Source organism: Mustela putorius, unplaced genomic scaffold (genome assembly GCF_011764305.1).
Source record: "Mustela putorius furo isolate JIRA1106 unplaced genomic scaffold, ASM1176430v1.1 tig00000174_pilon_pilon_pilon, whole genome shotgun sequence".
NCBI lineage: Eukaryota > Metazoa > Chordata > Mammalia > Carnivora > Mustelidae > Mustela > Mustela putorius.
Window position 1 is genome coordinate 11,993,395 of NW_025421304.1, and position 12,185 is coordinate 12,005,579.

General features: G+C 44.1%; 1 protein-coding gene across 4 annotated transcripts in view; it reads left to right on the forward strand.

Moving 5' to 3' along the window:
• TENT4B (terminal nucleotidyltransferase 4B) overlaps window positions 1-12,185 on the forward strand; it is a 73,600-nt gene that overhangs the window by 40,611 nt on the left and 20,804 nt on the right. The window lies entirely within an intron of this gene.

Below are 12,185 nucleotides of genomic sequence, written 5' to 3' on the forward strand. Positions count from 1 at the left end.
GCTGCAAACACCTGTATGTAGGCTTTTCTGTGGACTGAAGTTTTCAGCTCCTTTGGGTAAAGATGGAGAATTGTGGTTCCTGGATCTTAATAGTAAAAGTGTGTTTAGTTTTGTAAGAAACTACTCAACTGCCTTCTAGAGAGGCTGTACCATTTTGCATTCCCAGTGGCAATGAATGAGCGTTCCTGTTGCTCCACATGCCCACCAGCACTCGATGTTGTCAGGGTTCTGGATTTTGGCCATTCTCATAGGTATGTAGTGGTATCTTCTTGTTGTTTTAATTTACATTTCCATGATACAATTTGCATATATTTTCATATGCTCATTTGGCATCTGTGTATTGTTTTTGGTGAGGTGTATGTTCAGGTCTTTCCCTGATTTTTAAATTGGGTTGTTTTCTTATTGTTGAATTTTAAGAGTTCTTTGTCCTGTGTATTTGGATGCCAGTCCTTTATCACATTATGTGTTTTGCATATATTTTCTCCCAGTCTGTGACTTGTCTTCTCATTCTCCAGCTGTTTTTCTAATCTCAAGATAAAAAAGTCTTTTGAGACCTAGGAAAGCGGAGACTGCAGGCTGACGGCCTCTTGGCTGGAGCAGACCTGTGCACGTGCTCTATTTTACCTACACTGTTGTGTCTTGTTTAATTTATCTTTTGAAAAGTGTGCTAGAATTTGAAATAGAAAATTTATCTAAACTTTTGGTTTTTCTTGGAAGAATGGGAAGTGTTGGCAACACCGGCATCAGATTCCTACATGGCAACAACCGGCCAGCATTAAGGGGCAGCCCCTTCCTTTGGATGGGTTGTGGGACTGTCAGGTACCAGCCCCTCGGTCACACCCGTGTGCATCCCAGCAGTGGAGTGAGTGTGAGCTGCCCTTTCTTGGTACAGTCACATTCACTTATCTTAGTTGTCCTATATTGTATATTATATAATTATATATTATTAGGTATTTTATATTGTGTATTATGTATATTTATATTCTGTATTACTATATACATTAGGCATTTGGGGAATTTTTTCCCCCAAAGTATTAACTGTCCCTAACTTTTCACTAAAGGATTCCTCTAGTAAGAATTTATACTAAGAGAAAACTTAGAGTTGATTTCAGATTTTTATGCAAAGATAGCATTATCACACTAATCATAGTACTGAAACATTGGAAGCAACCTGAATGCCCAACAATAAAGGAATGGTAGAATAAATTAGAATATATTCATGTAGTGGGATAATATGTAATCATTGAAAATTCATTTTTATGGTATCAGATGGCCACTGCGTAGCCACTGTGTGTATCCTCCAACTCTAAAACGCTGTGTGGAGGAGACTTGCAGCAAGTGTTGGGCAGCGTGTGTGTGTCTGATGCACATGCACCCCCGGCCATGTCTGCTGCTGGGAAAGGGGGTGCAGCTGTGAGAGAGTTTTCTGTTTGTTTTTTTTTTTCCCCCCTGTGTGCTTTTCCAAACAGCTGTAAATTTCCCTGTTTCTTTCAGAGTTTATGATGATGGTGTTAACTGTGAAAGAATATAGGGCCTCATAAAGTCACCCAAGGTTGACAAACATGTATTTTGTGAATGTGTAGAATTCTTTGTGAATTGATTTATTTTCCTTTCTTTCATTTCAGCTTTTAAAGTTCTGTAAACGGGCGCCTGGGTGGCTCATTTGGTTAAGCGTCCACCTCCGGCTCAGATCTTCATTCTAGGGTCCTGGGAATGGAGCCCCACATCGGGCTCTCTGCTCAACGGAGAGTCTGCTTTTCTCTCTCTCTGCCCCTCCCCCCAATTCGTTCTCTGTCTTTCTCTCTCATGCTTGCTTTCTCCCAAATAAATAAATAAAATAAAAGTTTTGTAAACAATTTTGTTCATCCAGATGATCTCAATAGCACGGGAAAAAAGCAGTAGATTATGGAAGCCTTTCTCCAGGGTAGTCTAGTTCTCAGTTCCATTACCCAAGGTAATTGTTATCAATAGTTAAAATATTTTAAATATGCATCAGGAGTTTACCCTATTTACTATAAATTATTTATTAAGCAAATAGTCCCCTTTAATATGTTTTGGATATCTGGATTTTCATGAGTAGAGGTGCTTGAAAGGTACCCCTGTGTTCTATGCCTCTTTTATCAGAACCCCAACATGGGAAGAAGATGTTCCAAGTACTTATATATTTATAGAGCAATGTCTGTTCTTAAACACCAGCCCCTCCACCAAAGATAGATACGTAAATGAATAAGTAAAAAATAAAATTTTGGTGGTAGAGTTGTGTGGGTTAAACATATCCTCATTTCATTGTCCTACTTAAGAATATAACAAACTTCGTAGAGTGAACTATTTTTATTGGCATTTGAACCTTGTCGATAAGGGAAAATTCAGCCTTATTTATTTTGTTTTTTTTTCCCACTCAGCAAATATTTGAGGACCTCCCCTTTGGGGAGAAAACTTAATAACAACCTTTATTTCAAGATATTGGATTTCATTTGGGGAATGTTTTCAACAGTGCTTTGAGCTTCCCAGCGTTATGCAGATTTTCTTAGATGTACTCAATCATGGAGGAGTTCCGAATTTTTAATTTTTAATTAATGGCTAGAATTAGAGCAGTTTTCTTTCCTCTTTTCTTTCTTCTGCTTTTCCTTATAATTGTTGGAAAGTAGTGTCTGGGTTGGGTGTCAAAAGTACGAGTCTTGGGGAAAGAAGTCCGATGGATTGCATTCTCTCTCTTCAGAGCAGTAAAGGGCAAAGGGACAGAGGAAATCAAATGAAAAAACCATCCTTCTGAAACACTGGCCTAATAAAGCGGTGGTCCAAAAGCCGAACAACAGACAATGGCATTGAAAATGAATGTTCTCATTTCTAGGAAAGCAGGTGTGAGCACCTCCGAAAAGAAGAAAATGAAAACGTTATGATCTAGTACGCAGAAACAGGATCCATTCTCTGTACTTTTACCCCGGGGTCCTGAGCAAGGAGGGGTTGACGTAGCAAACAGAACGTTCCTAAACTATGAATAACAGTTTTAAATGCCTCCAGAGTTTGCAGAAGATTGTAGACTGTTTTTCCTTTTAATTTTTATGTCATCATATTTTCTCTCTACTTTTAAATCTTAGGATATTGGGGCGCCTGGGTGGCTCAGTGGTTTGGGCTGCTGCCTTCGGCTCGGGTCATGATCTCAGGGTCCTGGGATTGAGCCCCGCATCGGGCTCTCTGCTCCACAGGAAGCCTGCTTCCCTCTCTTTCTCTCTCTCTGCCTGCCTCTCTGCCTACTTGTGATCTCTGTCTGTCAAATAAATAAATAAAATCTTAAAAAAAAAAATCTTAGGATACAGTAAGAATTATTTGGGGTGTGAATATGTTTCTTGTCTACAAATAGAAGAGGTAGAAGGCTTTTTCCTTTAGTTTTGATATTGGTGATTTTCCTAATTTAGTTAGGCATGGATTTTTTTCAAGTGACCTTGTATCTTTATCAGTACTGTAGAAAATTACACACATGGTGCAGACCTTAAAATATAAAGATAATAAGGTATTCTACTTTTTTTAAAATACATTTAAAAAATTTTTTTTAAATCTTTTAAAAAAGATTTATTTATTTACTTGACAGAGAGATCACAAGTAGGCAGAGAGGCAGGCAGAGAGAGAGAGAGACGGGGTGGGGGGGTGAAGCAGGCTCCCCACTGAGCAGAGAGCCTGAGGCAGGGCTTGATCCCAGGACCCTGAGATCATGACCTGAGCCAAAGGTAGACAACTGATTGAGCCACTCAGGCATCCCAGGAAGTTTTTTGTTTTTTATTTTGGTTTGTAGAGACCTGTTAGCTCCTGAGGATAAGAAAGAAGGATGAACCAGGGAAGACTGAAATTTCCATTTGGAGAAACTAATTCAGGGAGGAAAACACAAGGAGAAGGAATAGGTTTTGGAGAAAGATAAGGAATTTAGTTTTGGATTTATTGATTTTGAAGCGACAGCTAGGTAGGAGTGTCTAGCTGGCAGCTAAAAATATAAGAGAGAGAGAGAGAGTGTGTGTGTGTGTGTGTGTGTATGTGTTTGTTTTTCTTGACCGCACCAGTCTCACCCTGGGGCTTGCTGTTACTTACTCCTCTTGGTGCCTATGTGCATTTGAGAAAAATAAAAAATACAGAAGGGTAGAAATCCCTCAGCACCTCAGTCCCAGTCCCCAGAGGAAACTACTGCCAGCAGTGTTTATGTATTCTTCTGGAACTTTGTCTTGCGTATACATAAACTTATCAGCCTGTAAATCCCTGGAAAGGGTGAGTCAGACACCGACAGAAACTCCGTACATACCCTGTGTCAGGCATGCGGCATGTTGTGTCCTGTGTCTGTTGCTCTGTGCATGGGCTTGGGGTCCCTCTGTGTCCCCACAGGTCAGTGCTGTTCACAGGCTGACCCCTGAGTTCCTTCTGCAGATGCTCATGTTCCCCAGTGGCCAGGCATGTAACTTTTCGGTATGTGGAGCTGGATACGTGAGTCTTTTTCTCCTTTAAATGTTTGTTTTCTTCCATGAGAATTCACTGTCATCATAAAAATATACAAAGGTGGGTGCCTGGGTGGCTCAGTCAGGAGAGCATGATCTCAGGGTTGTGAGTTCAAGCCCCACACTGGACACAGAGCTTACTTAAAAAAATGGTTAATTAACAATGGTAATTAACATGTATGAGTTTTTAAGAAAGATGTATTTATTTGAGAGAGAGGCTGTAAGTGAGAGGGACAGAAGGAGAAGGAGAAAGAATATCAAGCTGACTCCCCGCTGAGTGCAGAGCCCGAAATGGTGCTTGATCTCATGACCCTGAGATCACGAAATGAGCCGAAGCCAAGAGTCAGATGCTCAACTGACTACACCACCCAGGCCCCCCCAACATGCATGCATTTTTAAAAGGTGGACTATTTAAATGTATATGTATTTTAGAAGATTTATTTATTGGGGCCCCTGGGTGTCAGTTGGTTAAGCATCTACCTTCGGCTCAAGTCATGATCTCAGGGTCCTGGGATCAAGCCCCATGTTGGGCTCCCGCTTCTTCCTTTCCCCCTTGCTTGTGCTCTCTCTTTCTCTCTCTCTCTCAATCTTTAAAAAAATTTTTTAAAAAAATTTTTATTTATTTGAGAGAGAGAGAGAGAGAGAGTGGGTGGGAGGGGCAGAACGAGAGGGAGAGAGAGTCTCAAGCAGACTCCCTCACTGAGCGCGGAGCTTGATCTAGGGCTTGATCTCATGACTGAGATCACGACCTCAGTTGAAATCAAGAGTCAGATGCTCAACCAACGATGTCACCCAGTGGCCCCTAAATGTATACAGTTTTTTTTTAGATTTTATTTATTTATTTGACAGAGACACAGCGAGAGAGGAAACAAGCAGGGGCAGAGGGAGAGGGAGAAGCAGGCTTCACGCTGAGCAGGGAGCCCGATGTGGGGCTCAATCCCAGAACCCTGGGATCATGACCTGAGTTGAAGGCAGGTGCCTAACGACTGAGCCACCCAGGCACCCTAAATGTATACAGTTTTAAAAAGTGAATCCATCCCCACCCCTGATTCACTTACCAGATTTAGTCACTGTGAACAGTGTGGTACATAGACTCTGTTCTGTGGTTTGGGGGTTGGGAGAAGTACACACACACACACACACACACACACACACTTCTATGTGGGAAAATATAAAGAAAATGACAAATGGCCTGTAATCATTTTATTTATTTATTTATTTATTTTTAAAAAAGATTTTATTTATTTATTTGACAGAAATCACAAGTAGACGGAGAGGCAGGCAGAGAGAGAGAGAGGGAAGCAGGCTCCCTGCTGAGCAGAGAGCCCGATGCGGGGCTCGATCCCAGGACCCTGAGATCATGACCTGAGCTGAAGGCAGCGGCTTAACCCACTGAGCCACCCAGGCGCCCCTGGCCTGTAATCATTTTATTTTTATTTTTTTAAAGATTTTATTTATTTATTTGTAAGAGAGAGAGAGTGAGAGCGAGCACAGGCAGACAGAGTGGAAGGCAGAGTCAGAGGGAGAAGCAGGCTCCCTGCGGAGCAAGGAGCCCGATGTGGGACTCGATCCCAGGACGCTGGGATCATGACCTGAGCCGAAGGCAGCTGCTTAACCAACTGAGCCACCCAGGCGTCCCTCATTTTAAATAGATAATAACACCTTTGGAAAAGCAGACACACACACACACACTGATGGTTTGAAGAGAATTCTATAGTTTTACTGTACTGCTCTATACTAGGACAACATGATATGAAATAAAATGTTGGTCTCCATAACCCTCCCTGTTGTGTCCTGTCCTTAAGGTAATGACTGTTAACTGTTCTCCTTCCAGAAAATTTGTAGTGCCAATAGAAACTCTGTGTGTGTGTGTCTTTTTAATGCACTTGAAATCTTGTTAAGCACATTGTGCTTTTTCCTTTAAGTTTAACACATCGTGGATCATTCTCATCAGCTCAGATAGTTCTGCTTCCTTATTTTGGATGGATGATTGGCTGTCATTTAAGGGGCGCCAGTGAGTGCTGCTCTGATTATTAAATTGGATTCCATTGATGGACATTGAGGCTGTTCCTTAGTTTTTTAGTATTCTAGGTAATGCTGTGGTGAATGTCCTTATTCCCTCAGTACTTCTGAAGGATGAAAAGAAAGGGACTTTAAATAAAAACAGCTTCACTGGAGTATAATTGGTACACAAAAAACTGTATGTAGTTAATGCAAACAGTCAACCTTATGAGTTTGGACATAATGCATACACCCCTGAAACCATCGCCACAGTTGGGGTACTAGACGGGCACCTGGGTGGCTCAGTCAAGTGTCTGCCTTCAGCTCAGGTCATGACCCCACATTGGGTCCATGCTTGGTGGGGAGTCGCCTTCTGCCTGCCCCCGCCCCCAGCTTGTGCTCTCTCTCTCTCTCAAATAAATAAATAAAATCCCTTTTTTAAAAAAAGGTAATAGATGTATCCAGTACCTCCAAAAGTTTCCTTGTGTCCCCTTCCCCTTTTCTGTGATAAGAATATAATATACTCTCTTAAGAGGACATTTTTAAGTGACTAATACAGTGTTGTTGCCTGTAGGCGCTGTGTTGTGCAGCAGATCTCTAGAGCTTATCTTGCTTAACCCAGACTTTATGCTCATTGACCCTCTCCCCAGGACCCCTCCGCCAGCCCCTGGCAGCCGCCATTCTGTTGTCTGCTTCGGTGGGTGTGACTGTTATAGATATCATCTTATGAATGGACTGGTTTATTTCATTTAGCATAATGTCCTTCAGGTTCATCCATGTTGCAAGTTTCAAAGATTTCCTTTTATAAGGCTGAATAATGTAGGTCTGTTCCACATTTTCTTTATCTGTTCATCTGTTGGTGGACATTTGGATTGTTTCCATATCTTGGCTCTTGTGAATGATGCTGCAGGAAACACGGGAGTGCAGAAATCTCTCAAAGAAAATGATTTTAATGAAAGAAGAGGAACTTTAGGGGTGCCTGGGTGCCTCCATCAGTTAAGCGTCCAACTCTTGGTTTTGGCTCAGGTCATGTCGTGAGATCCAGCCCCACACTGAGCTCCACAATCTGTGTGGAGTCTGCTTGAGATTCTCTCTCCTCCCTCTGCCCTTTCCCCTGTTTGCATGTGCGTGCTCTCTCTCTCTCAGTAAAATCTTCAAGAGAAAAAAAGGGGAATTTTAAAAAACTATCCATGTAAATGTTATCATTTATTAAGACAACGACCTTTGGAGGGGTTGTAGTAATTTATACTTTCACACATAGCATATGAGTGAGTGCCTTTTCCATATATCTTTGTCAAAATTGGTTATTATTATCTGTAACATTTTTGTGGGGGGAAAACATCTTGTTATGGACAGTAATTGAATAGAACTTTGTCAGTGCCTTCATGGGAATCTGAAGTTAGTGATTAATGAGGACTTCACTTATGAAAACTGGGAAGCTTGACCTTGGTGTGGAGGTGGCCCAGGCAAGTTGCAGGCCTGGCAGGTGTCCCTCAGGAATCGGGGTTGGCCCCTGAACAGGTGTTGGGTGAGCCTGTACTGGGGGGCCGGGGAGGCATCAGCGAGGCTGCCTCTGGCTTCAGAGATGCCGAGCTCCGAGCTCCGGAGCTACTCATACCCACCTGCTGAGCAGCCAGTAGAAAAGGTGTGAAACAGGGTCCTCCCTTTTACATAGCCAGAGAAAGTGAGCCCTCAACACCCTCCCCTTATGATGAGCATTATGAAAGTCATTTAGTTTTGAAAGGCGAGCACTTCTTGGTAGATCTCCTCTCAGAGCTAAAGTCATTTTTTTTTCACTTCTCTGTTTTCACTTAAATGATCTTATTTATTTTAGAATTTTGTTTATTTGACAGAGAGAGACACAGTGAGAGAGGGAACACAAGCAGAGGGAGTGGGAGAGGGAGAAGCAGGCTTCCTGAGAGCAGGGAGCCCAATACAGGGCTTGATCCCAGGACCCTGGGATCATGACCTGAGCCAAAAGCAGACACTTAAAAACTGAGCCACTCAGGTGCCCCTGTTTTGTACTTTTTAAAATGTAGTAACTTCTTTATTTATGTCCCTTCATTGTCACACTAAATCATTATCGTTAACTTTGAGGTTAATGTCAATTTTACCCCAGGAAATTAATTTTGATTACGTTCTTTTTTGGGGGGCCTCCTTTCCAGTTATTTAGTAGCACTTATTTTATCATATTGCTTTTCTAGAATATACTCTTCCTTTATAAACAGGGAGTGGAGTGCTTTCTTGCTTACTTTTCCTTAAAACAAAACAAAACAACAGAATACACCAATGCCCTGACAGAAGGCACTGTGTTTTGGTCATGTATGAGTTTTGATCGAGAGCTATGTTTTCAAATTAAAATGAGAAACTGTAAGGCTGGGTAGGAGACATTCGGCCGTATTTACCAGTTTAACCATCCTGAGTTTTGACCACATGTGGGAGAAGCTGAAATTTCCCTGTGTGGCTGGAGGATGTCAGAGGCGTAAAGTTCCACTGATTCGTGAAAGCCAGTCTACAGTGTCTCCAGTCTCCAGCCTTCCGTGGGTCACCGTGCTGTGGGAGCAAAGGGTCCCAGGCACATAGTGGGCAGTCCAGAAACGGGACATTGTTCCCTCAGGGTTCTTTAAGCACCTCATTGTACATGGCACCCTGCCAGGAAAATTACACAGTCCGCAGAGATAGAGTGACCTCGAGATTATATAAAAACTGTACTGGAGGTTTTTTCCTCAGTATCCTAATATCTCTCACTCAGTTCTCGAAGTTTACACATAGCTAGTTAAACGTGTAGGCGTGTGTCCCCCGTGTGGGCAGGAGGTGGGTTCTCTTGTTCTTGCTGTTCAGGTGTGTTTGAGCTTCGCTCGCCGTCCTTGCCCCCCCCCCGCCCCCCACTTCCGTTGTCACATGGGCAGATCAATGAGAGAGTTAGGATAACCTGTGGAACCAGTTCTTCCTAAATAGGGAGATGGTTCCATGGAATATTAATGCTTGGGATGGTCTTATTTTACAAGCTTATCTGGCTTAAGGTGCTCATTAGAAACGTAGAATCCCAGTGATAAATGGGATTTTAGAATCCTTTCCATTTTCCACCAAATTCAGAAGTGTCTTTGGGGTACCTGGCTGGCTCAGTTGGTGAAGCATGTGACTCTTGACCTCGGCATTGTAGGTTTGAGCCCCACGTTGGGTATAGAAGTTGCTTATAATTTTTTTTTTTGAAGATTTTATTTATTTTAGAGAGAGAGAGAATCCCAAGTGTGGGGAGGAGCAGGGTGAGCGTGGAGCCGGGCTGAGCCTAGAGCCCGACACGGGGCTTAATTCCCGCAACCCTGAGATCCTGACCTGAAATCAAGAGTCAGACCCTTAACCAACTGAGCTACCCAGGCACCCCTACAACCTGAGGGAAGGAAGGAAGGAAGGAAGAAAGGAAGAAAGAAAGAAATGTCTTACTAGATCTTTGTTTGCCTTGTGGTCATTCACTTTACTTACCCTTGTAGTGACGACCTCACCACCTTTGAAGGCAACTCATTCCATTCCCTGCAGCTGTGGTCCTTGGAAAGCTCTCCTTCTGGTCATCCGAAGCCTGCCTATGGTGGAACAGTGTGGAACTTACGCATTATCTGTCACAAAACTACTTTAAATGAGTATTTCTTTTCATTAGATGGAAATCACCCAGGACAGGGATCATGTTTGACTGACTGACCTTCTTTCCTTCTAGTGTGTTGAGCTGGGCTCTCCATAACATTTAGAGAATAAATTCTCAGTTTCTTGTGACTTGAAGATTAACTGAAAGTGGGGCTAAATATTTTTTTGTCTGTGTTTGAATTAGAAACGGTGTAAATGGGCCTTTGTGGAGTAGATACTGTTGCGTTTAGGGGTTTTTCCCGTTGGTTAAAATGGAAGTATCCCCTAGGGGTTTGGGACCACAAATACACTTCGATCATGATCCGTTAGGTAAGAAGAAATCTGTTTTCCTTTTAATTTGTGGTCCCCATCCTTCTGAAAGAGCAGCACAAGCTGTGAACTTTCTAGACTGATCATTTTGGCTTCTGTCTTCAAGAAGCTGAGGAGGTTACCCTTGGAAAAAAATGTCTGGGAAGTTTTAAGAAAAAATCAGAAGGCGAGCTCCTAAGGTACCCAGCAGTGTACCCGGGAAGATTAGACCCCACTTGGAGTTTGCAGATTGGTGTGCAGAACTCCCTAGAATTTTAAAGTCAAGGGTTTTGTTTTGTTTTGTTTTGTTTTGTTTGGTGGTGGTGGTTTTGTTTTTGTTTTTGCAGTATTGCACAGTACACAAGCCAAACAACACTACAAATCATTCCCTACCAGATGGCCCAGGTTTTGACATGAAGGGCCCGAGAAGGATCCTGTTTGCTAACCCCTAGTTTGTGCCTGAGGACACTGAGGCTGGAAAGCACCAGTTCCTCTCTGAAGGAACACAGCTGCCCTCAGGCAGAGCCTGAATCTAGAACTCAAGTTTTCTGACTCTTAGTCTAAAAATAAAACATTAGGAGAGGCAGAGACTGTTGATTGCTTACTTGGCCATGTTTTAAATGTTCTACCAAGTGGGGGTTGGGAATTAGGCATTTTGTTTTCCTTCCTCAAAATCATTTTTGGTTTCCTGGTCCTTCCAGCTTCCTGCGACTCCTCTAGCCTCTCTAAACCAGGATCCTTCAGGACCGTGTTCCTGTGAGGCTGCCCGCATGCCTGCCCACTAAGCCCGCAGGGGGCCCCTGTGCCTTCCCAGCACTTGGCAGGCACTTGGCAGTCATTCCTGTTAGCGCTGTCCTCCTGGACTCCTGCAGCGCCACCACAGTCCGAGGAGACCCTTCGAGATCCATCCTCATGCGGCCACCACAGCTGCTTGCAGCCGCTGCCGGCCGCTGGGGTCGCCAGCAGTCAACACCAGTTTAGCTGATTTCCTCTCATTTCCCCTTCTTTCCCTCCTAACCGAAGCTCCTCCCGGCTGCACCTGCTACCTTCCCTGTCTTCTGTCCTCCGGTAGTGCTAGGCATCCACTCTGCCTGCCGCTTAGTAGCCAGCCGGGGGTTGGGGGGTGGGGGGCTTTTCCTTTCCTCCTGCTCACTGATTGCCCAGCCTCTCAGGCTTCCGCCCCTGCCGGCCTCCTCCCTCCCTCCCTCCTTCCCAGTGCGCTGGAGCCCGTCCCTTCCCTGCGCCGCCCCCGGCCGCCCAGCCCTTCCGCAGCTGCAGGGTGAATGGACTGCTCCCCGCATCCAGTCTAGTCTCTCCCAGTCCGTCGTTGGCTCGGTTGCCAGATGACTCTTCTTCAGACACAAGCGTTTTTGACGTCCGTCTTAACTTGGTCCCTCTCAGCAACACTGAAATAGCTCCTTGTTCCCCTTGGGAAGTCCAAACTTCTTTGCTCCCCATTTGGAGCCGCTGTGGCCAGGAGTCTGCGTTCCCAGTTGCTTCTCCCCTTCCTCCGGTGGCCGCAGCCTGTGTAGTTTGCAGAGTGCTTCCTGGGGAAGCCTCGTTCCTCCTGGGCTCTGCAGGTCTTCAGCTCCTTCATGAAGCCTCGTCTGCCGACCATTCCCTTCAGGTCTTTGCAGATGGTCCCTGGCTCACTTGTTCAGCTGACGGTTGATTCACTAAGCAAACATTACAAAAGACAGGCCGCTTTGCTCCTGGGAGGAACAGATTATGGGGGGGTAAGAAGGTCAAGTCTCTGTGGCCAGGAAGCTCGCCCATGGC